Genomic DNA, 24,263 nt, shown 5'->3' with positions numbered 1-24,263 from the left:
GTACAGGCGCAAACGATATAAAATGCAGAGTCGGCAGGAAGCCTGAGGGTGGTTTTTTTTAAATAATAAAAAATCACATTGTTTGCAGCAGCCCCTTCAGCATATGATCCACCCAGCAAACTTGTGCAAGGGAACCGCAGTTTCTCAGATGCTAATGAGTCGGCGAGGATGGGAATGAGTGAGTCGGGCAGCAGGTGCTGCTTCAGCAATAAAACACTGAGGACCATCAATGGTTTCCAGACAAAAGGAGAGAGCCTTTTGCATCCCGGCGGCTAAGCAGAAATGGCCTGTAAGCTTCAACCCAAACGGAGAAAAAACAAACCCAACCACTATAGATATCAGCTGGGAAAATTCTACATTTTCCTAAAGCTCCCCCCACAGACCCACACACTCAAATGGCCCCAGTTAAAAGCTAACCAGATTCCAGAGGTTGGATGGCTTCCAAACAAATTAAAGGAGCAATTCCTCCTTCTCAGCTGGTAGGGCCAAGGATTAAGACAAATGGGATAAAAGGGAAATCTCTGTAAAGGACTTACTGAGTGGACAATGGGAAAGCAGCATGAGCTGTGGAGATAACAAGCACTAATCAGCCCCTTCATTGCCTTCTTATTCCACATTTTAACAGGAGTTCTGATCAGTCCCTGCTATAATCTTCAGGCAGCGGAAGCCAAGGGAAGCACCAGCAAAGAGGTGCCAGACACTTTGGAACAATAGAGCGAACATGTCCTTCCCATGTCTGCTAACTGCCTCTCTCGCTGCGGAATGGAAAAGAAGGTATCCGTCCAACATCACCATCTAGGCCCAGAAGCAGGAAAACCAGGCTCTGAACCAAACTTCCCACTGAAACATGAAATTGTAGAGTTGGAAGGGACCATAATGGTCATCTAGTCCAAACCCCTCTACAATGAATGTTCACCCTATTGAGGTCTTAGAGAAATCAGATAAAAATTCTTGAAGCTTCCTGTTATCGCTGGTAGTAATAATAAGTTCTGCATTGCCACCAATGCATATAATGCTCTAGAGACTTTGTGTAGCTTTATACCCCCAAAGTATATGGGAAAGGCCTGTAGTTCACTGGCGGAGCATCATGTTTTGCACCCGGGTTCAATCCCCAGGAAGGACTGGGAAAGACCCATTTCTGTAACTCTGGAGAGTGACTGCTGGTCAGTGTGGATGCTACTGACTCTGCATAAGACAGCTTACTATGTTCCTGACACACACCACAGTCTCTAAAAGGGGCAAGGGGGACATAGGCAAAGCGCAATGCGATCTGGAGCAGGACACCTCTAACCTTGCAAGTTACCAATTACAGTGGTACCTCTGGTTGCGAACGGGATCCGTTCCGGAGCCCCGTTCGCAACATGAGCAGAATGCAACCCGCGTCTGTGCATCTGCGCGGATCGCAATTTGCCACTTCTGCGCATGCGTGCGACGTCATTTTGAGCATCTGCGCATGCGCGAGCAGCGGAACCCGGAAGTAACCCTTTCTGGTACTTCCGGGTCGCCGCAGGACGCAACCTGAAAATGCTCAACCTGAAGCAAACGCAACACGAGGTATGACTGTATATGGACACTTCAAGCCCATAGTTTGCTCCACATTCAGTCTGGTGTGGTACAGTCTTATTTCCTCATCTGTTCCTTGCACCAACCGAGCCTAATCCACATGTGTTGATAGCTGAGTGGTCTCAGTCCAACCCTACCAGATAAAACAATCACATTTCTAAAGTCTCTGTTTTGGGGAAGAGGTTTAGGGGGATCAGGCTGAATTAACCACTACCTTCCTGTTACCATAAGGACTGTATCTCAGATAACATGCATTGAACACAGAAGCTCCCAGGTTAAAGCTTCACAATGTATCTCCAGTTAGGTTTGGATAGATAGTAAGGTAAAAGTAAATGACTCCTGGATTGTTAAGTCCAGTCAAAGGAGACTATGGGCTGCGTACCGACAGTACTGAGCTAGAGGCTAAGGATTTGGCTCAGCAATGCCTTGCAGGGAACCTGTGTTACTAACACACACTTTGTCGGGAGCACACACATGACATGTTTCAGAATCATAAAACAGTGGCAGAGCAACGCAGACCGGAATGGGTCGTGTTGCCAGGATTGTGATCTCAAAAGCAACACCTGGAACCTCTCCTACAGCCCTGACGGATGTGATTATAAAACAAAATGTGAAATGCCCCCTGAAATGGGTTGTGGAGTTGAGAGGGAAGCAAAGAAATGGGATAAATCAGAGCCGGGCTTGCATAACATCATGCATTTGTGTATCCAGCCTAAACAGAGCCTGAGACTTCACCAGATGTTTTTTCATTCTGGCACAGTTCGCTGCTGCGGAGAGAGAAATTGGGAGCGGGCGAAAGCCAAGCACAACATCAGGTTGGCATGCACAGCTGTAATCGGAGATCAGCGAAGGATACAGTCAGTCCAGACCCCTGGGGAGACAGCAACTAGCGAGGTCTCTTAAAGGAAAGCCACTTAGTTCTCCAGGAGAAACAGCATCAGGACCTCCTTGCACCCAAGCGAGGGGGTCAATGTGCAAATCTCTCCACTCTGTAACTCTTTGCCTTGGAGCCGTTAAAAGCTTAAATTGTAATTTCCCAGAGAAATCGCTTCTTTTTTGTTGTTTTTCTTACGTTCCTCCACGAATGAGGTGTGCACAAATATCACCATCGCGCCTCAATATGCATCATCAATGCATCAACCATCATTACCATCACCGTGTCTCAATACGCATGGCCACTACAGGGACATTTCTTGTGCTATGGCAGCAGATGGAAAGGACTAACATAAATAAATGCGGAGAGGAAGGAAAGGAGATGGAGAGCTTAATGCAAGCTTGGGGCCAGCGACGGATGAAGGATGCTAGAAGCAGCATGAGGGCAGGAAAGGAAAAGAATCCAGTGGATCCTGCAGGTGAATCCAAAGTGACTTTGTGTTTCAGTTACCAAGAAACATAGAAAACTGCCTCCTACAGCATCAGAGCAGTGATCAATGTAGCTCAGTATTGTCCCCGCTACTGACTAGCAGTGGCCCTCCAGCTTTACTTTTTATAATTTTTTAAATTAGTTTTTCCATAACACACATCATATAAGATAAACATCGATACAATGTCACAATGTGGGATTTTTCCAGTCCCGTGACTTCCCTCTCCCCTCTCCATGGTTCCATTATTTTTGGTTATTTCAAGCATGTTCAAGTCAGGCCCTCCAGGTTTTCAAGCAAGAACTGAACCTGCGATGTCTTTATGACAGAATTGTGGAGTTGGTCATCTGTAAGTCCTCTCACTGACCTATGTCTCTGGCTACCTCTGGGAACAGGAGCCTATATATTTCTAGCTAGCTTCCTTCTTCTGCACGCTGAGTTATTCGCTAATAAATGTGAATAACATTCATTATCTGCTGTTCACAAATAAATAAACCTGGTTCTACTGTAGGTACGCCAGCCAGACATAAAACATGTTGCTCAAAATGGCAGGGGTGATGGTTTGACCTGCCTTGATACCATAGGTATAGTTAGTATACAAATAGGAGCACAACGAATATACTGTCTGCTGTGTGCTGTGGGGGCACAGTGCTGCGACATTTTGTGCAGGTGATGCCAACTCCCACTGAAATCTCCTTTAACTGCTCAGCTAAAACCCCAGGTTGGCACCTTGCAAGCATTGGTACAAAAGCGTCAAGGAAAGTCTCTTAATATTTTATATCGCAGCCCGAAGCTGGTTGTTTAGCGAGCAAAATACTGCCAGCATTTCAATATCCTCCCCCCTAAAAAAGTCTGCTTCCTTTTCCCCAAGTGGAGAAAAGAACCCCAAACAGTGTTGTGCGTGCATTTCTCTTTTTGCAGAAGGTGGGAGAATCTCTGCAAGCAAGAACTTCTCTCTTTCGGTTTCCAGCAAAGTACCATCTCTCCAAACTTAGGGGTGAATCTCAAAAGGCCCACAGCGCTCCATAAAGAATGATGAAACCTCCACCTTCAGTTGCACCAAGACCAGCAGAGGCTGTGACTTTAAAAAAAAGACCATATATCCCGTTCATACCCCCCTAAGATACAGAGCCCTGCTTCTCCAGAGAGAGATCCATTTGCGGAATGCCCAGGAAACAGTCCACTTTATTGTCATTAGTAAAATAATTTGCCACACATATTTTGCTTCGTCGACTGAACTGCGCTATCTATTTATCTCCTTTAATGCATTTCAACACGAATCATTCATGGGCATTTTGATGCGAGAAGCAGCCAGGGGACATCCGTCAGCGAGGACGCTATGATGGCGCCTCCTCGGAGGACCACAACTTAGGCATGCTAGGCCATGTGCCACCCCAGTCTTTAAATTTATGGCCTTCCACCATGGCTCTCCTCTAGCTGAAAGAAGTTGTCTAGTACCAAATTCAGTGTAATAGATATTCATTCTACCTATCCCACGAGGAGAGTGGGATGATACATGTGTCTCCCCCCCTTTTTTTTATTCTCATAACAACCCAGTGAAGGATGTGAGAGAGAATCACTGGCTCCATATAACCCAGAAAGCTCCATGGCTGTGCTTGTATCTGAACCCACTTCTCCCTCTCTTCCGTTCCCAGCGACCACATTGCACTGGCTGTGCCTCTTACACCTGAGGTGCATATTTCCAGGACCAGACATGGCGGTTCCCTCGCTATGAGAAGCCAAGTTACAGGGAGCCAGGCAGAGGGCCTTCTCGGTAGTGGCACCCGCCCTGTGGAACACCCTCCCACCAGATGTCAAAGAGAACAACAACTACCAGATTTTTAGAAGACATCTGAAGGCAGCCCTGTTGAGGTAAGCTTTTAATGTTTAATAGGTTATTGTATTTTAGTGTTTTGTTGGAAGGCGCCCAGAGTGGCTGGGGAAACCCAGCCAGATGGGCGGGGTATAAATAATAAATTATTATTATATATTATTATTATGCTTCCTTGAATTTACACAATCATAGAGTTGGAAGGGACCCTCGAGGGTCATCTAGTCCAACCCCCCCCAATTCCTTGGATGCAGGGTGGTCTATAAAAGAAGAATGATAAATACAAGTTCATAAATGGAACAAAAAATAAGCAGTCCCAGGAAGCCAACAAATGTCATTTTACTGATTGATGGCTTGATTGATTACATTTCTATCCCACCTTTTACACACACACCCCCGGGAGCTCAGGATGGTGTTCTCCCCCTCGTCCTATAATCCCACAATAGCCCTCTGAGGTAGGTCAGGCTGAGAGGCCACGACTAGCTCAAGGTCAACCAGTGAGTGGGAATTCTAACTCTGGTCTCCAAGGTCCTAGTCCAACATTACTAACCACTACGCCATACTGGTTTCCATGAGTGGAGCAGTCTCCCCAAGGAGGTTGTGGATTCTCCTTCCTTTAAGCAGAGGTTGGGTAGCCATCTGTCATGGATGAGATTCCCGCGTTGCAGGGGGCCTGGACTAGACGACACTAGATTTCCAACTCTACAATTCTATGATATGAGGAAAGCTCACAAATGTTATGGCTACTACAGAGAAGAATAAGAATAAGAATAAATTTTTATTTACACCCCGCCCTCCCCAGCCAGAGCCTGGCTCAGGGTGGCTAACACCATTAAAATCACAATAAAAACATAACAGGGGAGGGGAAAAACCAATTTAAAATACAGGTTAAAATACAATTTAAAATGCAGCCTCATTTTAATAGTAGCCCATAGTTCAAATAGCATAGTTCAAATAGCGGGACGCGGGTGGCGCTGTGGGCTAAAGCCTCAATGCCTAGGGCTTGCCGATCGAAAGGTCGGCGGTTCGAATCCCCGCGGCGGGGTGCGCTCCCGCTGTTCGGTCCCAGCGCCTGCCCACCTAGCAGTTCGAAAGCACCCCCGGGTGCAAGTAGATAAATAGGTACCGCTTACCAGCGGGAAGGTAAACGGCGTTCCGTGTGCGGCTCTGGCTCGCCAGAGCAGCGATGTCACGCTGGCCACGTGACCCGGAAGTGTCCCCGGACAGCGCTGGCCCCCGGCCAATAAATGTGAGATGGGCGCACAAACCCCACAGTCTGTCAAGACTGGCCCGTTCGGGCAGGGGTACCTTTACCTTTACTTTACATAGTTCAAAACTGTAAGGGGCGGGAAACATAAGGGTCAAACTGAGTCCAAACCAAAGGCCAGGCGGAACAGCTCTGTTTTGCAGGCCCTGCGGAAAGATGTCAAGTCCCACAGGGCCCTAGTCTCTTGTGACAGAGCGTTCCACCAAGTCGGGGCCAGTACTGAAAAGGCCCTGGCCCAAGTTGAGACCAATCTAACCACCTTGTGAATTGGGACCTCCAAAATGTTGTCATTTGTGGACCTTAAGGTCCTCCGCGGGGCATACCAGGAGAGGTGGTCCTGTAGGTACGTAGGTCCTAGGCTGCATAGGGCTTTAGATGTCAAAACCAGCACCTTAAACCTGACCCTGTACTCCACCGGAGTATGTGAATGCAATGGGTTTTGTTTTTTTTAAAAAAACACAATGCTGATTAAGAAAGTCCTACGCTGATGAAAAAAATTCCTCACACCATTTTATAAACAGAGAGCAGGTAGTAACTAACCCTGTCCCTTCTGCTGCTTCCCCACCGCACAGACACACTACCCTCCAGGTGCTGGAGGCTGAGGGTTTGTCACAGAGACCGTTCTATGCTCATGAAGGCTCTCTGTACATAACTGGTGTTCTAAAACTGCACCAGAGGCATCCTTGAGTACCGCATCACAAGGAGGATGCAAAGGAAGAAGACAGGGCCAAGATAAAGATAGACTCCTGTTGTCCTGTGAGCCCTTTGAGAGCCAGAATAGGATCATAGAATCATAGAATCATAGCGTTGGAAGAGACCACAAGGGCCATCGGGTCCAACCCCCTGCCAAGCAGGAAACACCATCAGAGCACTCCTGACATATGGTTGTCAAGCCTCTGCTTAAAGACCTCCAAAGCAGGAGACTCCACCACACTCCTTGGCAGCAAATTCCACTGTCAAACAGCTCTTACTGTCAGGAAGTTCTTCCTAATGTTTAGGTGGAATCTTCTTTCTTGTAGTTTGGATCCATTGCTCCGTGTCCACTTCTCTTCAGCAGCAGAAAACAACCTTTCTCCCTCCTCTATGTGACATCCTTTTATATATTTGAACATGGCTATCATATCGCCCCTTAACCTCCTCTTCTCCAGGCTAAACATGCCCAGCTCCCTTAGCCGTTCCTCATAAGGCATCATTTCCAGGCCTTTGACCATTTTGGTTGCCCTCCTCTGGACACGTTCCAGTTTGTCAGTGTCCTTCTTGAATTGTGGTGCCCTGAACTGCCCAGAACTGGACACAGTACTCCAGGTGAGGTCTGACCAGAGCAGAATACAGTGGCACTATTACTTCCCTTCAGGGCATTTTCATTTCTAGCTTTTGCAACCCGAGCTGATCACTGTTGATTGAAAGGCACTGCAAATGTGGAATAAACAAACACAACACAGACATCCCAGGCTCCCCACCCCCCCTTGGGTGAGCTAAGCAAAACACTGACAGAAGGAACAAACTAGTAAAGGTAAAGGGACCCCTGACCATTAGGTCCAGTCGTGACCGACTCTGGGGTTGCGGCGCTCATCTCGCTTTATTGGCTGAGGGAGCCGGCATACAGCTCCTGGGTCACGTGGCCAGCATGACTAAGCCGCTTCTGGCGAACCAGAGCAGCACACGGAAATGCTGTTTACCTTCCCGCCGGAGCGGTACCTATTTATCTACTTGCACTTTGATGTGCTTTCAAACTGCTAGGTTGGCAGGAGCTGGGACACAGCAACGGGAGCTCACCCCGTTACGGGGATTCGAACCGTGACCTTCTGATCAGCAAGTCCTAGGCTCTGTGGTTTAACCCACAGTGCCATCCGCGTCCCTAACAAACTAGAGTCCCCCCCAAAAAAAAACCCCCAGAAAAGAACACTGCCTGTGCATTTTGCCTTGTATCTCTGGCCCTACAAATGCAAGAAACTTAAGTCTTTGTTTTAAAATAAAAGCTGGGGATCTGGAGATTATGATGAACTCCCTCTCCCCGCTCATAAACACATCACCATCAGCTTGTTTGTCTGCTATTGAGAATTGGTCTGTCTCTCTACTTCTCTCTCTCTCTCTCCCCCCCCCAATACACCCCTTCGTTCTTTGTGCAATCTTCCCCACCCCATCTTCTCTCTCTCCTGCTCTCACTCTCTCTTGTCTTCCTTCCAGAAATTTATTCGGGTCCTTTAATCTGCATGTGTCTAGGCAGATGTCCAAAAAAATAAAAAAGAGAGGAAAGACCAAACAACGCACAAAAACCATTCCCTTCAACAAAGGCAGCAAAAAAGGGGGGGGCAAGGATTTTTCTTGGGTGGTGGGAGAGAGCAGAGAGACATTCCTCCACTCCTCCTGGCATAAGCTTTGCCCTCTCTTTGCCTCTCCCTCCAAAACACCCTGAATGATTGATAACGCTTTGCCCTCCCCTTCACTGCTGGCTGTCAAGAGATGCCCAGATACTTGGGATCTGTGTCTTTGCAGCAAAGTGTATTTCTCAAGAAAAAAGATGGAGAGGGATAAAGTGAGTGTGTGTGTGTGAGAGAGAGATCTATTTTGGTTCTTCTTGTTTGATTTTATTTGGTTTTGTTGCTTTCTCTTTTCTTCCTCCCCCCTTTAAGTGGGAGGTGGAGGGAGGAAAACTTGAAAAGCCCTTGATTAGACTCCGACAACTCCAAAGCAAACAAACAGGCTGAAGGAGGGACACAAGAGCCTGTTTGTAATGGCTCAACCCCCCCCCCCAACATTCCCTCCTCCTTGGTTAGCCCGCCTTATCCGGGCAAAGAAGCAAAATGGAATAATAATTAAAAGCAGAAAAGAGGGAGCTGGGGGGGGGAAGGACTGGTTTTCGTCGAATTCTCTCAATTCCTAAAAGGAGGACGGGATTGAGCGAGGGGTGGAATTCGAACTAGTTCAGCCAGAGAAGGAGATCTGTGCACAACTGACAAACTCAGGAAATGCATGATGACGTGGCATAACGTGTAAAGGTAAAGGGACCCCTGACCATTTGACCATTAGGTCCAGTCGTGACCGACTCTGGGGTTGCGGCGCTCATCTTGTTTTACTGGCCGAGGGAGCCAGCATACAGCTTCCGGGTCATGTGGCTAGCATGACTAAGCCACTTCTCGCAAACCAGAGCAGTGCCCGGAAATGCTGTTTACCTTCCCGCTGGAGCGGTACTTATTTATCTACTTGCACTTTGACATGCTTTCGAACTGCTAGGTTGGCAGGAGCTGGGACCAAGCAATGGGAGCTCACCCCGTCGTGGGGATTCGAACCGCCGATCGGCAAGTCCTAGGCTCTGTGGTTTAGACCACAGTGTCACCTGTGTCCCTGGCATGATGTATATGTCACAATAAACTTGTTAATCCTCCAGGTGCTAAAGGACCACTTGGTTGCAATATATGTGTTTAACCTGGAGTACTAAGCCTCATCAAAGACAGAGGGACTTGCGCCTGCAAGAAGCTGCAGTGATTTGTTGGTTGATTTTGCTGCAATAGACTAGCATAGCTACCCCATCATCATCATCATAATTTTATTGTTTATATCCTGCCCATCTGGCTGGGTTTCCCCAGCCCTATGGAGATATTAACCTAATTTTTCCTTTGACACTTATTAAATGGATGTGCAGCAGCGTTCACCAACCTGGTCCCTCCATGTGTTTTGGGCCATACCTCCCATCAGGCCCTGCCAGTGCAGCCATGGAGCTGGTGGAAGCTCCATGGCTTCCTCCATCAATCCAAAAGCTAGCAGAGACAGGTGTACAAAAATAGCTCAAGCTATGTTGGCGCCTGAGGCAGAAGGCATAAATAATAATGCTACCTGGGATGGTATGTAAATAAATATCAATAACTAACTGTGTAATTGGCAATATGCTGCCTTATAATGGCACCCCAAAGACAGCCATCTACATTGAGCAACCTCATCAATGTCCAATAAAATGGAGGTACCAAACCTCAAAGCCCCAGCCCAGAATTGTGTCAGGTGAACTTGTGTTTGTTGTTGACAGCATTTGCAATAAAATAATAATGTTGTGGTGAATTCCTACAAGTCCAAGCTTTGATGCACCACAAACTGAATGGTGATGTTGAGGAACAGTAGCTTCAGATGTCAGCAGCTTGAGAATACGGGCCAATCCTTCAAGATAAGGAGATCTTTGCCTGCTACACACTTTTCCCCAGACCCATTTGAAGGGAGGCTGGACCGGCAGTAAGGATGGATTTGAGTTCCCAGCTGGGTGCCCTTGTGAGGAATCTCCCCCTGCTGTGAAAAGAGGAGGCAGGCCTCTATCTAGCAGCTCTGCACCTTAGTACTGTAAGATAAAGAACCTCTACGAGGTGTCATAACATCCTTCAGGCGGATCACTTCCAAGTTCCCCTGGAGTGAGGAGCTATTAGGAGCAGCTGCAGCCCTTAGAGCTGGAATTGGCTTCCAGTTCCTGGAGATGTCTCATTTAATCCTGCTTCTCTCAAGCCAATTTGATCCTCCCTTCCAGAGGTATGAGAGCCCCTCTCACCGTTGCATCAAATATCCAATGGTGGCTGGCTTCTTAGAAAGCCTCTCCCACCCACAACATGAAAACTGGAGTCCACATTGAAAGGCCTATAGGTCACAGTAGAGAGCTGCAGTCTAGTGTTTTCCCTGACGTCTAAGGTTTTCACGTTAGGGTGTAATTTCACCAAGAACTAAACATTCTGGTCATTGGTGGAGATCAGGGGTGGAGTACATTTTTTGAAACTGAACGGCCATGTCCCCTTCTGGGCAAGTCTGCACATAACCTCCGCCCACACAGATGCACTCATATGTCCTTCCAGGAGAAATGAAGTGCAAGTTCAAGATGGTCTATGCATTCACACATGCCCCAAACACCCTGGCACAGTGCTGCAGGTGGAGGTTGATATGACTGAAGGCTCCTCCACATTAGAAGCCACTGTGATCCACATGACGGTCACCTTCATACTTGATTATTGTAATTCACTCTACATGGGGCTGTCTTTGAGACTGACCCAGAAACTCCAGCGGGTGCAGAATGCTGCCGCAAAACTACTTACGGGGTCCTTGCCACAGGATCACATTCACCCGGTGCTATACCAGCTGCACTGGCTCCCGGTGGAGTACAGGATCAGGTTTAAGGTGCTGGTTTTAATCTTTAAAGCCCTATACAGCATAGAACCCTCATACCTACGGGACCATCTCTCCTGGTATGTCCCACGGAAGACCTTACGGTCTTCAAATAAAACATCTTGGAGATCCCGGGCCACAGGGAGGTTAGGCTGGCCTCAACCAGAGCCAGGGCTTTTTTGGCCGTGGCCCCAATCTGGTGGAACGCTCTGTCACGAGACTAGGGCCCTGCAGGACTTGACATCTTTCTGCAGAGCCTGCAAGACAGAGCTGTTCCACCAGGTCTTTGGCGAAGGCACAGTCTGACCCCCTCCTTTGGTAATCCTCATAGAACTCTAGCCCAATGGTTGCCATTAATTTGATTCTGAATTGATTTTAGAATGAAATGATTTTAGAATGTATTTCAATTAATTGATTGTGATTTTATGTAAACTGTGTTATTTTTACTGTTGTTAGCCGCTCTGAGCCCGGCTTCGGATGGGGAGGGCGGGATATAAATAAAAAAAATAGTATTATTATTATTACTACTACTATTATTAGAAGTTTGTCTTGTTTTCTTTCCTCCACCATCTGTCTTCTGACAATATGTCCATGTTTCCTGTACAGCTGCACTACAGAGGACAAAAAAATCCCACCACAGAAGGCAAAGGAACCCCCCCCCATTACAAATGAAGAAGAGAGACTCTAGAACCTGCCTTGTTCTACCACAAAACAACAATTCTACTTGCCATGTTCATCATGGCAAGCATCCCACCCTCTTCTAGTCAGTGTGGGAATCCTCCAGCCTTTTCCTCAGAAATTACATGCTGTGCAAAGGGAAGATTTGCATTCGTTGCTCCACCCCTTCTTTTGTCTGGCCACGCCCACCACTGGCCAATGGTTCTCAGAAGGTTGCCCAGAACAGAATGTGGTCCTCTGGTTCCCCATCTCTTCCATCGAGGAAATCAAATCACCTCCTTTCCCAGGGTTGTCACCCATGGAGCCCCCTATCTTGGCTAAGTAGCTATCAACTCTGCCTTGACTGAGAGTTTAGAAGTTTCATGTTGCAAAAAGGATAATGGCATGCAAATAAAAGGGGGAAACTCTTCTCCTAGCAGCTGTGCTGAGCGGCGAAAACTTACTTTTTCTTGAAGGATTACACTGGCTGGTTTTAAACTCAGAAACTTTTTCCAAACAGCCACGGAAAACAAGAGCCCATTTGTGAAACTGTTTGAAGAGGACCTCATGAAATAAAAAGATGGAGGGGGAATGGTTTTTTTTGGGGGGGGGGGTTAGAAGAGGGAGGAAAGAAGAGAGAACGGGGCTGGAGATGAAACTCAGAAACAAGGCGAGATTCCTGAGAGTCACATTTCCCTAACTTTATAAAAGTCTGGGAACTCGTCCCAAAACGCTGAAAGAAAAAGCCGCGGGAACAAAGCGAGTGACCTGGGACAGATAGAAAGCAATTGAGCCGGGTTCGCAGGCCACCTCTGAAAAAAAAAGTTAGATTTCAAGGGGACAAATCCTTTCAGCAATCAACCCCCAAGAAGTGAAAGCCGGGGGGAGGGCAAGGGGGAAGGTGGATGAAGGAGACATAAAATGGGTTGCTACACCAAAGGATGGAAACAGACAATCCCCTCCTTCCTGCCTGCCCACCCTAAATGGTTGGAAGTGGCACGATACAGTAATTTCATCTCACTGTTGTCTCCATTCACGGGCTTTGCAGGAGTTTTGTAGCACTTTAAAAAAAGAAAGATCTGCAAAACCTGTTTGGACCGGAAGGATGGCCATGGAAGAAAAGAGATTTCAGTGGACACCGCAGGAAACAACAGCTCCCTCAGATCAACTCTTTCATAAAAAGATTGCGTGCTTCTCCAGACCAATGCTGCGACACTAACCTCACAACAGAGGGCAGTCAAAGCACCAAAGGAGACAAAGGGCAGTTCAATAGTCTCTCTGCAGATGCAAAAAACTTGGCGTTGGCTGGTAGTGAGAGTTTGCATGTCTAACTGTGCAGGGAAGGTGAGGAGCAGAACATTCAGCTGCTAATACAAAAGTTGTTGGCGATGGTGAATTTTAAAGCTCTGGGTTCAAAGCCAGCAAAGCGAGCTTTAAAAAAAAAATTCATCTTAAAAGAGCCTGGATTATTAATAATAATAATAATAATAATACAGTCATACCTCATGTAACGTCTGCTTCATGTTACATTCTTTCAGGTTACGTCCTGGGGCGACCCGGAAGTACCATAGAATCATAGAATCATAGAGTTGGAAGAGACCACAAGGGCCATCGAGTCCAACCCCCTGCCAAGCAGGAAACACCATCAGAGCACTCCTGACATATGGTTGTCAAGCCTCTGCTTAAAGACCTCCAAAGTAGGAGACTCCACCACACTCCTTGGCAGCAAATTCCACTGTCGAACAGCTCTTACTGTCAGGAAGTTCTTCCTAATGTTTAGGTGGAATCTTCTTTCTTGTAGTTTGGATCCATTGCTCCGTGTCCGCTTCTCTGGAGCAGCAGAAAACAACCTTTCTCCCTCCTCTATGTGACATCCTTTTATATATTTGAACATGGCTATCATATCAGCCCTTAACCTCCTCTTCTCCAGGCTAAACATGCCCAGCTCCCTTAGCCGTTCCTCATAAGGCATCATTTCCAGGCCTTTGACCATTTTGGTTGCCCTCCTCTGGACACGTTCCAGTTTGTCAGTGTCCTTCTTGAACTGTGGTGCCCAGAACTGGACACAGTACTCCAGGTGAGGTCTGACCAGAGCAGAATACAGTGGCACTATTACTTCCCTTGATCTAGATGCTATACTCCTATTGATGCAGCCCAGAATTGCATTGGCTTTTTTAGCTGCCGCGTCACACTGTTGGCTCATGTCAAGTTTGTGGTCAACCAAGACTCCTAGATCCTTTTCACATGTACTGCTCTCAAGCCAGGTGTCACCCATCTTGTATTTGTGCCTCTCATTTTTTTTGCCAGAAAGGGTTACTTTTGGGTTTCGCCGCTCGCGCATGCGCAGAAGTGCAAAATGACCGCATGCGCAGAAGTGGCGAATCGCAACCCACACGTGCGCAGACGCACCGCTACGGGCTGCGCTCTTTTCATGTTGTGAATGGGCCTCCGTAACGGATCCCATTTGCAACCAGAGGTACCACTGTAATAAGAATAATAATTTATTATTTGTACCCAAACCATCTGGCTGGGTTTCCCCAGCCACTCTGGGTAGCTTCCAACAAAGATTAAAAATTCATTAAAATGTCACACATTAAAAACTTCCCTAAACAGGGCTGCCTTCAGAAAGCTTCTAAATGTCAGGTAGTTGTTTATCTCTTTGACATCTGATGGGAGGGCGTTCCACAGGGCGGGCGCCACTACCGAGAAGGCCCTCTGCCTGGTTCCCTGTAGCTTTGCTTCTCACAGTGCAGGAACCGCCAGAAGGCCTTCGGTGCTGGATTAACTGGAAAGATAAGTCAGTTTTTGAACAGCCCGCAAGTGCGTTCCCTGATGTGATTATCATCACTGGACCTCTTTTTAAAACCTCTCTGCCCAGTTCAGAACCTAGATTGCCCCTTCGGCATATAAGCAACATGGGCAATTGTCTCCACCTTCCCGAACATGATATCCTCCAAATATTTTGCACTACAACTCCCATCACCCCCAGCCATTAACTATGCTGGCTGGACCTGCACCAAATCTTGGGGTGCCTTGAACTTAGGGTGCCATTGTGCAACATGCTCTTGACTAATACAAATGGCTTTATTTGGCTTTAGTATGATCTGCGATGCTTCCCAAATGCCACATTATTGCTGTCAGAAGAAAAGCAGGACCAAAATAAACCAGAACATTTGTGGCATAAAAGGATTCCAGCAGGAAGTTACGGGGTTGGAAATGAAGCCGTGTGACTACTGCAAAACATTTGGCAGGTGTAAACAATATTGATAGTGGAATTGCATGTGACTGCACCAATAGCACTGGAAGCGCAATTCATCACAAATGTGAAATAAAAAGGATGTCTGGAAGCACCTCTTAAACGATCCGCTATAGCACTAGATAAGGGCAATGTGGTTTCTCCCACCCAGATTTTCACAATCCTGTTGCGGGGGGGTGGGGGTGGGGAGTATACTTGGAAGCAAATATGTTTTTTGTTTGTTTGTTTTAGAAAAGAAACACCACGTTTTTTCAAACAAGCAATTCCATGTTTCCACTCAAAGTGGGCAGCTAAAGCCATTATCTGAATTGGTCTGTGAAAAGACACATATGCATGATTTTCCATTTCAGCTAAGGGAGTGATATAGAGCCTCCGGTTCATATCAGAGGGTGTTTCAGCAGAGCAAGCCCTAATGTGCAAAAGAAGAAAAAAAAGGCTGGCAGACAAACTGAGTGCAGCATGCATTTTTCATCGGGCATAATATGCAAATGGGTGCGGTGTTTACCATAATTAGACAGGACATTAGCACGATTAAGCAAGCGCTGAGGATCAAAGTGGAAAGGAACTCAGGCTCTTAACTCTAGGCAAAGCTGTCATGTGACCCTTGCCATGTGACCCTGCCAAGGGCTTTCTCACCCCAACCTTCCAGAGAGGCAAACTTTGACTCCAGAAGGGTGTGCAGCAAACAAAATCACCATCAGTGTCTTTAAAGGGCTTTCAATTCAGAGGACGTTCTCAGAAGCACAGATTTTCACATTTCCACAGATTACGTATAATGCTAAAAAGCAAGGAAACAGATCACGGTGGTTCATGATAAAGCTATGACTCCCTTTTCTCCCCAGTTTCTCAGTCCTTAAAAATTAGGTGTGTGCGGCTATTTTGACAAGGGGCAAAGTTTCAGGGTGGGCACAAAACTCACCAGAGCTGTCCATGGCTGATGAATGCCATGTTTAAAGTCCATAATATCTGCAATTCCATCAAGTCATGACAAAGCAGCATTCCGGGGACTGAAACATGCAAGCTGGCCATGCATAAGAAGGATAGCTGGTGAATCTTGTTACTCCTGCTCTCAAAATTTGCCTCCTAGCCTAAAACGGGGGCAGATTTGCTATTGAATAGTTTGGCTGGCAGCAGTTTCAAAGCTACAGAGTAAGGGCTGTTTAACAAACTAGGAAGATGTTTTATACTAAGTTAGACTCTTGGGTCTATCTAATTCCATACTGTCTACACTGACTGGCAGCTGCTTCCCTGGAGTTGCTGGAGATTGGACATGGGATCTTTTGCATGCAAAGTAACTGCTCAGCTACGTCTTTTTACATGATTTAGGAAGTGACACCTCAGATATTGTTAAGAGATGGTTTGCTAAGATCCTTGCAAGAATTTCACCGGCCGCAGCTAATAGAGAGATGCCTCAATAGTTTTCGCAATCAGTTCTGTCACCTTTTTTTAAAGAGACTGATAATTTTGGCATCCCTAAAGTCTGCTGGGATCGCTTCTCTTTCCCAGACTTTTTCCGATGAGCTTGTGAAGTTGTTGTGAAAGTTCAATTCCACCCACTTTGAAGATTTCAGCAGGTATCCCAACAGGTCCACTGGCTTGGTTGTTTTTCACTTGGTTCATAGCTGTACACAACTCTCCCAGATTTGGAGATACTGCAAGCTCATCTCTAACTTGTTTTTGCAGAATTTGTGAGAGGACCTCAGCAGCTACGAAGGAGTTGCGGATAAGGAGATGTTGGCAGTCTTACTCGGCTACGAGTGATCACTAAAGACAACGTTTCTCAACCTGTGGGTCCCCAGATGTTGTTGAACAACAACTCCCATCACCCCTAGCTAGCAAAGTCAGAGCTCAGGGATGATGGGAGTTGTAGTCCAACAACATCTGGGGACCCACAGATTGAGAACCACTGGCTAAAGAAGATTATATGTTTCCCTACATAGAAAACCAAGGAAAAAGGTGAAACATGCATGCATAATGTCTCACACAAGAATGCATTCTGTGAATGTGTGGCACATTTTAGCACATGAGCTGTCCATGTTCCAGGCTACCTAGAAGAGCAAGATCAATTCCCAGCACCTCTGTCTGAAACCCTGGACAGCTGCTGCCGGTCTGTGTAGACAATACAGGGATAGATGGACTCTGGTTCAGTACAAAGCAACTCCCTGTGCTCCCTGAGATCACATTCATCTGGTGCTATACCAGCTGCACTGGCTCCCGGTGGAGTACAGGATCAGGTTTAAGGTGCTGGTTTTAACCTTTAAAGCCCTATACGGCCTAAGACCCTCGTACCTACGGGACCGCCTCTCCTGGTATGCCCCACAGAGGAACCTACGGTCTGCAAATAAAAACATCCTGAAGGTCCCAGGCCTCAGAGAGGTTAGGCTGGCCTCAACTAGAGCCAGGGCTTTCTCGGCTGCGGCTCCAATCTGGTGGAACGCTCTGTCACAAGAGACTAGGGCCCTGCGGGACCTGACATCTTTCCGCAAGGCCTGCAAGACAGAGTTGTTCCACCAGGCCTTTGGTCAGGGCCCAGCCTGACTCGCTCCTCTGGCAACCTGCACAGAACTTTGCTTAACGGTTGCCATTAATTTGATTTTAATTAATTGTTATAATGAAATGTTTTAGAATGTTAGATTATTTGATTATTTGATTATTTGATTCTTGTTAGCCGCCCTGAGCCCGGCTTTGGCTGGGGAGGGCGGGATATAAATAAAATTTATTATTATTATTATTATACTATGTTTCGCCAGCTCCCTTCAAGTGAAAGCTGCGTCTCAAGCTGCCACTTTGCAGCTGCTCAACAGAGACCCGAGTCCACCACTGAGTGTTCTGGTAGACCCAGTGCTGCCAGAGGGGCTGAGAGGAATGCAAACAGTCTCTGCATCCATCGCCCTGGGCTGGTTTCATTGCAAAGTCCCCAGCTGCTCAGCAACCCCTTGCAGCCTGCCCAGCACCCTTGTGCTGTCAAAACCGTGGCAGATCAAAAGACTGAAGCCGGTGTGAGCTGCGAACAAAACCTGTGAGGTCAGAATTTGGCCCCTGAGAGCGGGTGGCAATCTCGAGCGCCGACTTGAAAGTTGCTCCTCGACTCCTTGGCCTCCCGCGAGGTTCTGAGGCAGATGCCTACCTCTTCCCTCAGCTGCAGGTCTTGAAGGAAGCTCCCAGTTAGGTTAGCCTTTTTCTCCCTGCCTGAAGTCAGAACTTCAGAGGCACAGCAGGGTGCCTGGTGGAGTCCGACTGTAGCGCTTAAAGGGAGGAGAGCGGTGATTCCGTCTGCGGCTCGGAGACTTCTGCTGGCTCACCGAGTGCTTCAAAGCAGCGCCCAGCTGGGTTATGGAAGCGGCAGAAGAGCAAAGGAGGCAGGATACCCGAGGGAGCGGACGCCGGCAGAGGAGCCGGCAAAAACAGCATCCCTTGTGTAGCGCAGAGGAGGGCAAAGCGTCGTCCGCTGCAAAGGTAGAAGGAAGTTCATGCACCATCACGAGATCTGCGATAAAGCAGGATGCGGAGAACCCTGTTTGCAAGTGATATACTGTGTGGCTCTAATCTAGCAAAGCTCATTATCCCGCAAGGTCAGGCACTAGAGATGGAATCAGCTGGGGCAGTGACACTTGCAAACATCAATCATCCGCTACGGGGGGGGGAAAGCTGAGGTCTGGCTCTCCTGATCGCCCGTCCTCTGGCCTTATTCCTGTGGGGGTTTCCTCCAGTTTATGGCCTAGGCCAAAATTTAATTATTCTCACCCTCTAATCCTGGAATATAAATCTAACTTCATTTTTCCAGCTTTCTTCTGCGGCTAACAGATCGTCTCCCCCAGGGGCAGAGTGAAAGAAATGCAGTCGCTGGTGCTGTAAGGCAGTTTGACTTCATAGAGGCAGAAAGAGGCTGCAGAGGAAAGCATAAAGGCTCTCGATTTCCAAGGTACTTTGAATTTCTGCATCACCGGCCGCCACCAATATCTGATCTAATTGGTCTTCAAAGCAGATTTGCAAAAATCAGGTGTGAATGTCCAAAACAATGAAGGCCACCACAACACGGTTAAGAACAGGAGCTTCTGTGGCAGACAGGCCTGATGCAATACAGTCATACCTTGGGTTACAGACATTTCAGGTTGTGTTTTTTGGGGGTGTTATGGACCTGCCGAAACCCGGAAGTACCGGACAGGGTTACTTCTATGTTTCGGCAGTCGCACATGTGCAGAAGCGCTAAATCGCTCTTTGTGCATGTGCAGAAGCACCAAATCGCAACCCACACGTGTGCAGATGCGCCGCTGTGGGTTGCAAACGTGCATCCCACACGGATCACGTTCACAACCCGAGCGTCCACTGAACTCCTGAACTTGCTGGCAGATCAGAAGGCAAATCCCAGCTGGGTTGAATGCCTCTCCAGGCTTTGCGATATATTTTCAGTTCACAGAAAGTGCCAAAAATAACAACCTCTACTTTACCTATCCTTGTGTGCTACGACAGCAGCAAGAATACTCTATGTGCAAAAATGGCGAAATCAGGAGATACCTACTAAAGAAGAGTGGCAGTTAAAACGGATGGAATATGCCAAATTGGAAATTTTAACTATGAAAATTTGAGACCGAGAAGAGACTGATTTTAAGGAAGAGTGGAAACTTTTGTTGAATCTTTAAAGAACTGTTGCAGGTAGGATTTGATTGAAGAGCCGCAGTTGAATAGGTACTTGTTGGGAGTAAAGTATGGAAAAGATGAAGGCTTAGAATATTTATAATACGCAGCAAATTTAGAAATTATGTGGGGAACCGTGGAGGGCGAGTCAAATGTGAAATGGATTGTTATCTAGAAGGTATGTATCAGTTTGCAAACTTCTGAAATTTAGAAATAAAACTATTTTAGAAATCTGCTTTACATAAAAGGTAAAGATAACGGGACCCCTGACCGTTAGGTCCAGTCGCGGATGACTCTGGGGTTGCAGCGCTCATCTCACTTTACTGGCTGAGGGAGCCGGAGTACAGCTTCTGGCTCATGTGGCCAGCATGACTAAGCCACTTCTGGCGAACCAGAGCAGCGCACGGAAACGCCGTTTACCTTCCCGCTGGAGCAGTACCTATTTATCTACTTGCACTTTGACGTGCTTTCGAACTGCTAGGTTGGCAGGAGCAGGGACCGAGCAATGGGAGCTCATCCCGTCGTGGGGATTCGAACCGCCAACCTTCTGATCGGCAAGTCCTAGGCTCTGTGGTTTAACCCACAGCGCCAACCGTGTCCCTGCTTTACATAAAAGCCATGTACAAAATGTGTATTTTTGCTGATGAATGAACTGAAGAATGTGCACAAAAATGTTACAGCAGGAAGGAATGGGATGCCCTGGGATAGGCCTGCTTGCAACAAGGTGGAACAGGGCAGAGAGGAACTACGGTTGAGAACCAACTCATCCTGAAAAGGAGTATATATGAATATCTCAGCTGCATGGGCAGGAAAAGAGCTCCAAGCATCTTTTCCACCTGCTTGGCATCCTCCCTCCAGCAGAGTGGCAATTAGATGGAAAACATCTATGTGATCAGCATGTCTGTATGCATGCAATATTCATGCACACGCCTCAGTAGCCCGGAAACTGCACTGGGGGCGGGGGAGGGGAGCCGCTCCCACACTGCCTGTGCGAAGGGCTCCTCTTCAGACGTCTCCTTACAGCCTGTCCCTATCACAGCAAGCCTTCATTTCAGGTCAGTCCGCACAAACCTATGATACACCCACCCACAAAGGCATATCCGACTCAATTCCCTAGAAATAGCCAAGCCCGGTGCATTTGCACAAATCAAAACAGCTTCATTAAAAAATAAAACCTGCCACATCCTGTGACAAGGAAACCTAAGAAGAAATGGGAAGGGATGTGGCAAAAGGCTGAGTGAACTTTGTTCTGGGAGCTGCGGGCAATGCCTTGGGGCAACCCCGCAGACGTGCCAAGTTCCCAGCATTACTCTACAGCTTGGATTTCCGTGCACATATAAATCACACACACCCTCCAAAGCAGGTGTGCTCCCCTGCAGAGCCATTAACATGCCACCGAGTATACAGACTCTCTTGTGCCTTGAGATGAGCCGAGATTAAAAATACTGTAGAATTACAGTGGTATCTCTGGATGTGAATGGGATCCATTCTGGAGCCCCGTTCGCATCCAGAGCAGAATGCAACCCGCGTCTGCGCATGTGCAGGTCATGATTTGCCGCTTATGCGCATGACGTCATTTTGAGCGTCTGCGCATGCGTGAGCGGCAAAGCCCGGAAGTAACACGTTCTGTTACTTCCGGGTTGCCGCAGAGCGCAACCTGAATACATTCAACCTGAAGCGACTTTAACCCTTTACCTAGACAGCATCTTAAAAAGCAGAGACATCACCTTGCCAACAAATATCCGTATAGTTAAAGCTATGGTTTTCTCAGTAGTGATGTATGGAAGTACGAGCTGGACCATAAAGAAGGCTGACTGCCAAAGAATTGAAGCTTTTGAATTATGGTGCTGGAGGAGACTCTGGAGAGTCCCATGGACTGCAAGAAGATCAAACCTCTCCATTCTGAAGGAAATCAGCCCTGAGTGCTCACTGGAAGGACAGATCCTGAAGCTGAGGCTCCAATACTTTGGCCACCTCATGAGAAGAGAAGACTCCCAGGAAAATACCCTGATGTTGGGAAAGATGGAGGGCACTAGGAGAGGGGGACGACAGAGGACGAGATGGTTGGACAGTGTTCTCGAAGCTACCAGCATGAGTTTGACCAAACTGCGGGAGGCCTGGCATGCTCTGGTCCATGGGGTCATGAAGAGTCAGACACCACTAAACAACTAAACAACAACAACATGACTGTACATTAGTCATTCTCCTGCTGAACAAACACATGCTATTTCAACTGAAGACCACTTGCATCTCACACCACCACGATAGCACTGTTGAGTTTGCAATCAAAAGGCAGGTAATTTCTAGGAAAAGTTGAAAGAACTGGTTGACGGTGAGCATCTAAGGAAGGGTATCTTGAAAGCAACGTCCAAGGATGGTAGTCAAAAGCCAAGTTGGAGGAACGATTGTCCACCATAAATAACTGTCCTGCAATGTGCAAGTCTTGAGTTGAGAAGGAAAGAGGAGGATTCCAAAATTCTGCTCACTTGAATTTCTTTCTGGATTTCCAATCTCTGAATTCCCTGGTCTCGTTTCCAAAACGGAACCAATGTATTAGGACTTCTTTTTTTTTTAAGATAATTTTTATTAACAGACCAATCAAATCAAATCACATGAATTCCAAATTACTAAGCCAAATTTTAATTTTTTGTTGGGGATACCCATATTTCAAGTTCCGAAAGGGATCCAATCACCTTGTCCAAATGATGTTCACATTTCTATCAAATCCTTTCTTGTTGTTTTCCACATCTCTTCTTGTTATTTTCATATATTTTTTGTATTAGGACTTCTTCGGGGTTTGATTTTCCAAACTTCATATGAAGTGTGGTGCCTACATGGTTTGCTGAACCACCTGTACCACCGGGGCCTGGTAAGGACCCCAAGATCTCCTGCAGATAAAATCGCTCAGATTCAGAAGGAGGTAGACTCTACCGTGGGAGCAGGGCCAGGGCGGGAGAATGCTAGAGTTCTGTCTGGTCCTATTACATGGGATCAATTCCAATCTGTTACCTCCGAGGATGTGGACAGGCTGCTTGGACAAGTGAAACCGACCACCTGTCTCCTTGATCCTTGCCCATCCTGGCTGATAAAAGCAAGCTGGGAAGGGCTGGGTGATGGGCTCTGCGGGGTGGTGAATGCTTCCCTCTGTGAGGGAGCCTTCCCAGACCCGCTGAAAGAGGCGGTCATTAAACCACTTCTTAAAAAAAACATCTTTAGACCCGGCCAATTTGGCCAACTATCGCCCAGTCTCAAATCTGCCATTCTTGGGCAAGGTGATTGAGCAGGTGGTTGCTGAACAACTCCAAGCACGCCTGGAGGAAACAGACCATTTGGATCCCTTCCAGTCGGGATTCAGGCCTCACCATGGGACTGAAACTGCCTTGGTTGCGCTGGTTGATGATCTCCGGCGGGCTAGGGACAAAGGTGAGAGCTGTTTCCTAGTTCTGCTGGATCTCTCAGCGGCCTTTGACACCATCGACCATAACATCCTTCTGGACCGTCTAGAGGGGCTGGGAGCTGGGGGTACTGTTATACGGTGGTTCCGCTCCTTTCTCCTGGGCCGTGTCCAGAAAGTGGTGGTGGGAGATGAGTGTTCAGACCCCTGGGCTCTCACTTGTGGGGTGCCTCAGGGTTCTGTCCTCTCCCCCATGCTTTTTAATATCTATATGAAGCCGCTGGGAGAGATCATCAGGGGGTTTGGACTGGGTGTTCATCAGTATGCAGATGACACCCAGCTCTACCTCTCCTTTAAATCAGAACCAGTGAAGGCGGTGAAGGTCCTGTGTGAGTGCCTGGAGGCGGTTGGAGGATGGATGGCGGCTAACAGATTGAGGTTGAATTCTGACAAGACAGAAGTACTGTTTTTGGGGGACAGGGAGCGGGTTGGTGTGGGGGATTCCCTGGTCTTGACTGTGCCCCTGAAGGACCAGGTGCGCCGCCCGGGAGTCATTTTGGACTCACAGCTGTCCATGGAAGCGCGGGTTAAAACTCTGTGTCCAGGGCAGCTGTCTACCAGCTCCACCTGGTACGCAGGCTAAGACCCTACCTGCCCGCGAACTGTCTCGCCAGAGTGGTGCATGCTCTAGTTATCTCATGCTTGAACTACTGCAACGCGCTCTACGTGGGGCTACCTTTGAAGGTGATCCGGAAACTGCAATTAATCCAGAATGCAGCAGCTAGACTGGTGACTGGGAGTGGCCGCCGGGACCACATAACACCGGTTCTGAGAGATCTGCATTGGCTCCCAGTACGTTTCTGAGCACGTGTTGGTGCTGACCTTTAAAGCCCTAAACGGCCTCGGTCCTGTATACCTGAAGGAGCGTCTCCACCCCCATCGTTCAGCCCGGACACTGAGATCCAGCGCCGAGGGCCTTCTGGCGGTTCCCTCATTGCGAGAAGTGAGGCTACAGGGAACCAGACAGAGCGCCTTCTCGGTAGTGGCACCCGCCCTGTGGAATGCCCTCCCATCAGATGTCAAAGAGATAACTAATTACCTGACATTCAGAAGACATCTTAAGGCAGCCCTGTTCAGGGAAGTTTTTAATATGTAATGCTGTGCTG

At 47.6% G+C, this 24,263-nt stretch overlaps 1 protein-coding gene across 2 annotated transcripts in view; it reads right to left on the bottom strand.

Annotated features, from left to right (window-relative positions):
- The window catches only part of SETBP1 (SET binding protein 1), a 268,685-nt gene that overhangs the window by 152,394 nt on the left and 92,028 nt on the right, over positions 1–24,263 (bottom strand). The window lies entirely within an intron of this gene.

Source organism: Podarcis vaucheri (assembly GCF_965113315.1).
Source record: "Podarcis vaucheri genome assembly, chromosome: 11".
NCBI lineage: Eukaryota > Metazoa > Chordata > Lepidosauria > Squamata > Lacertidae > Podarcis > Podarcis vaucheri.
The sequence above is the reverse complement of the archived record's forward strand: the minus strand, read 5'-3'. Positions and strand labels throughout refer to the sequence as shown.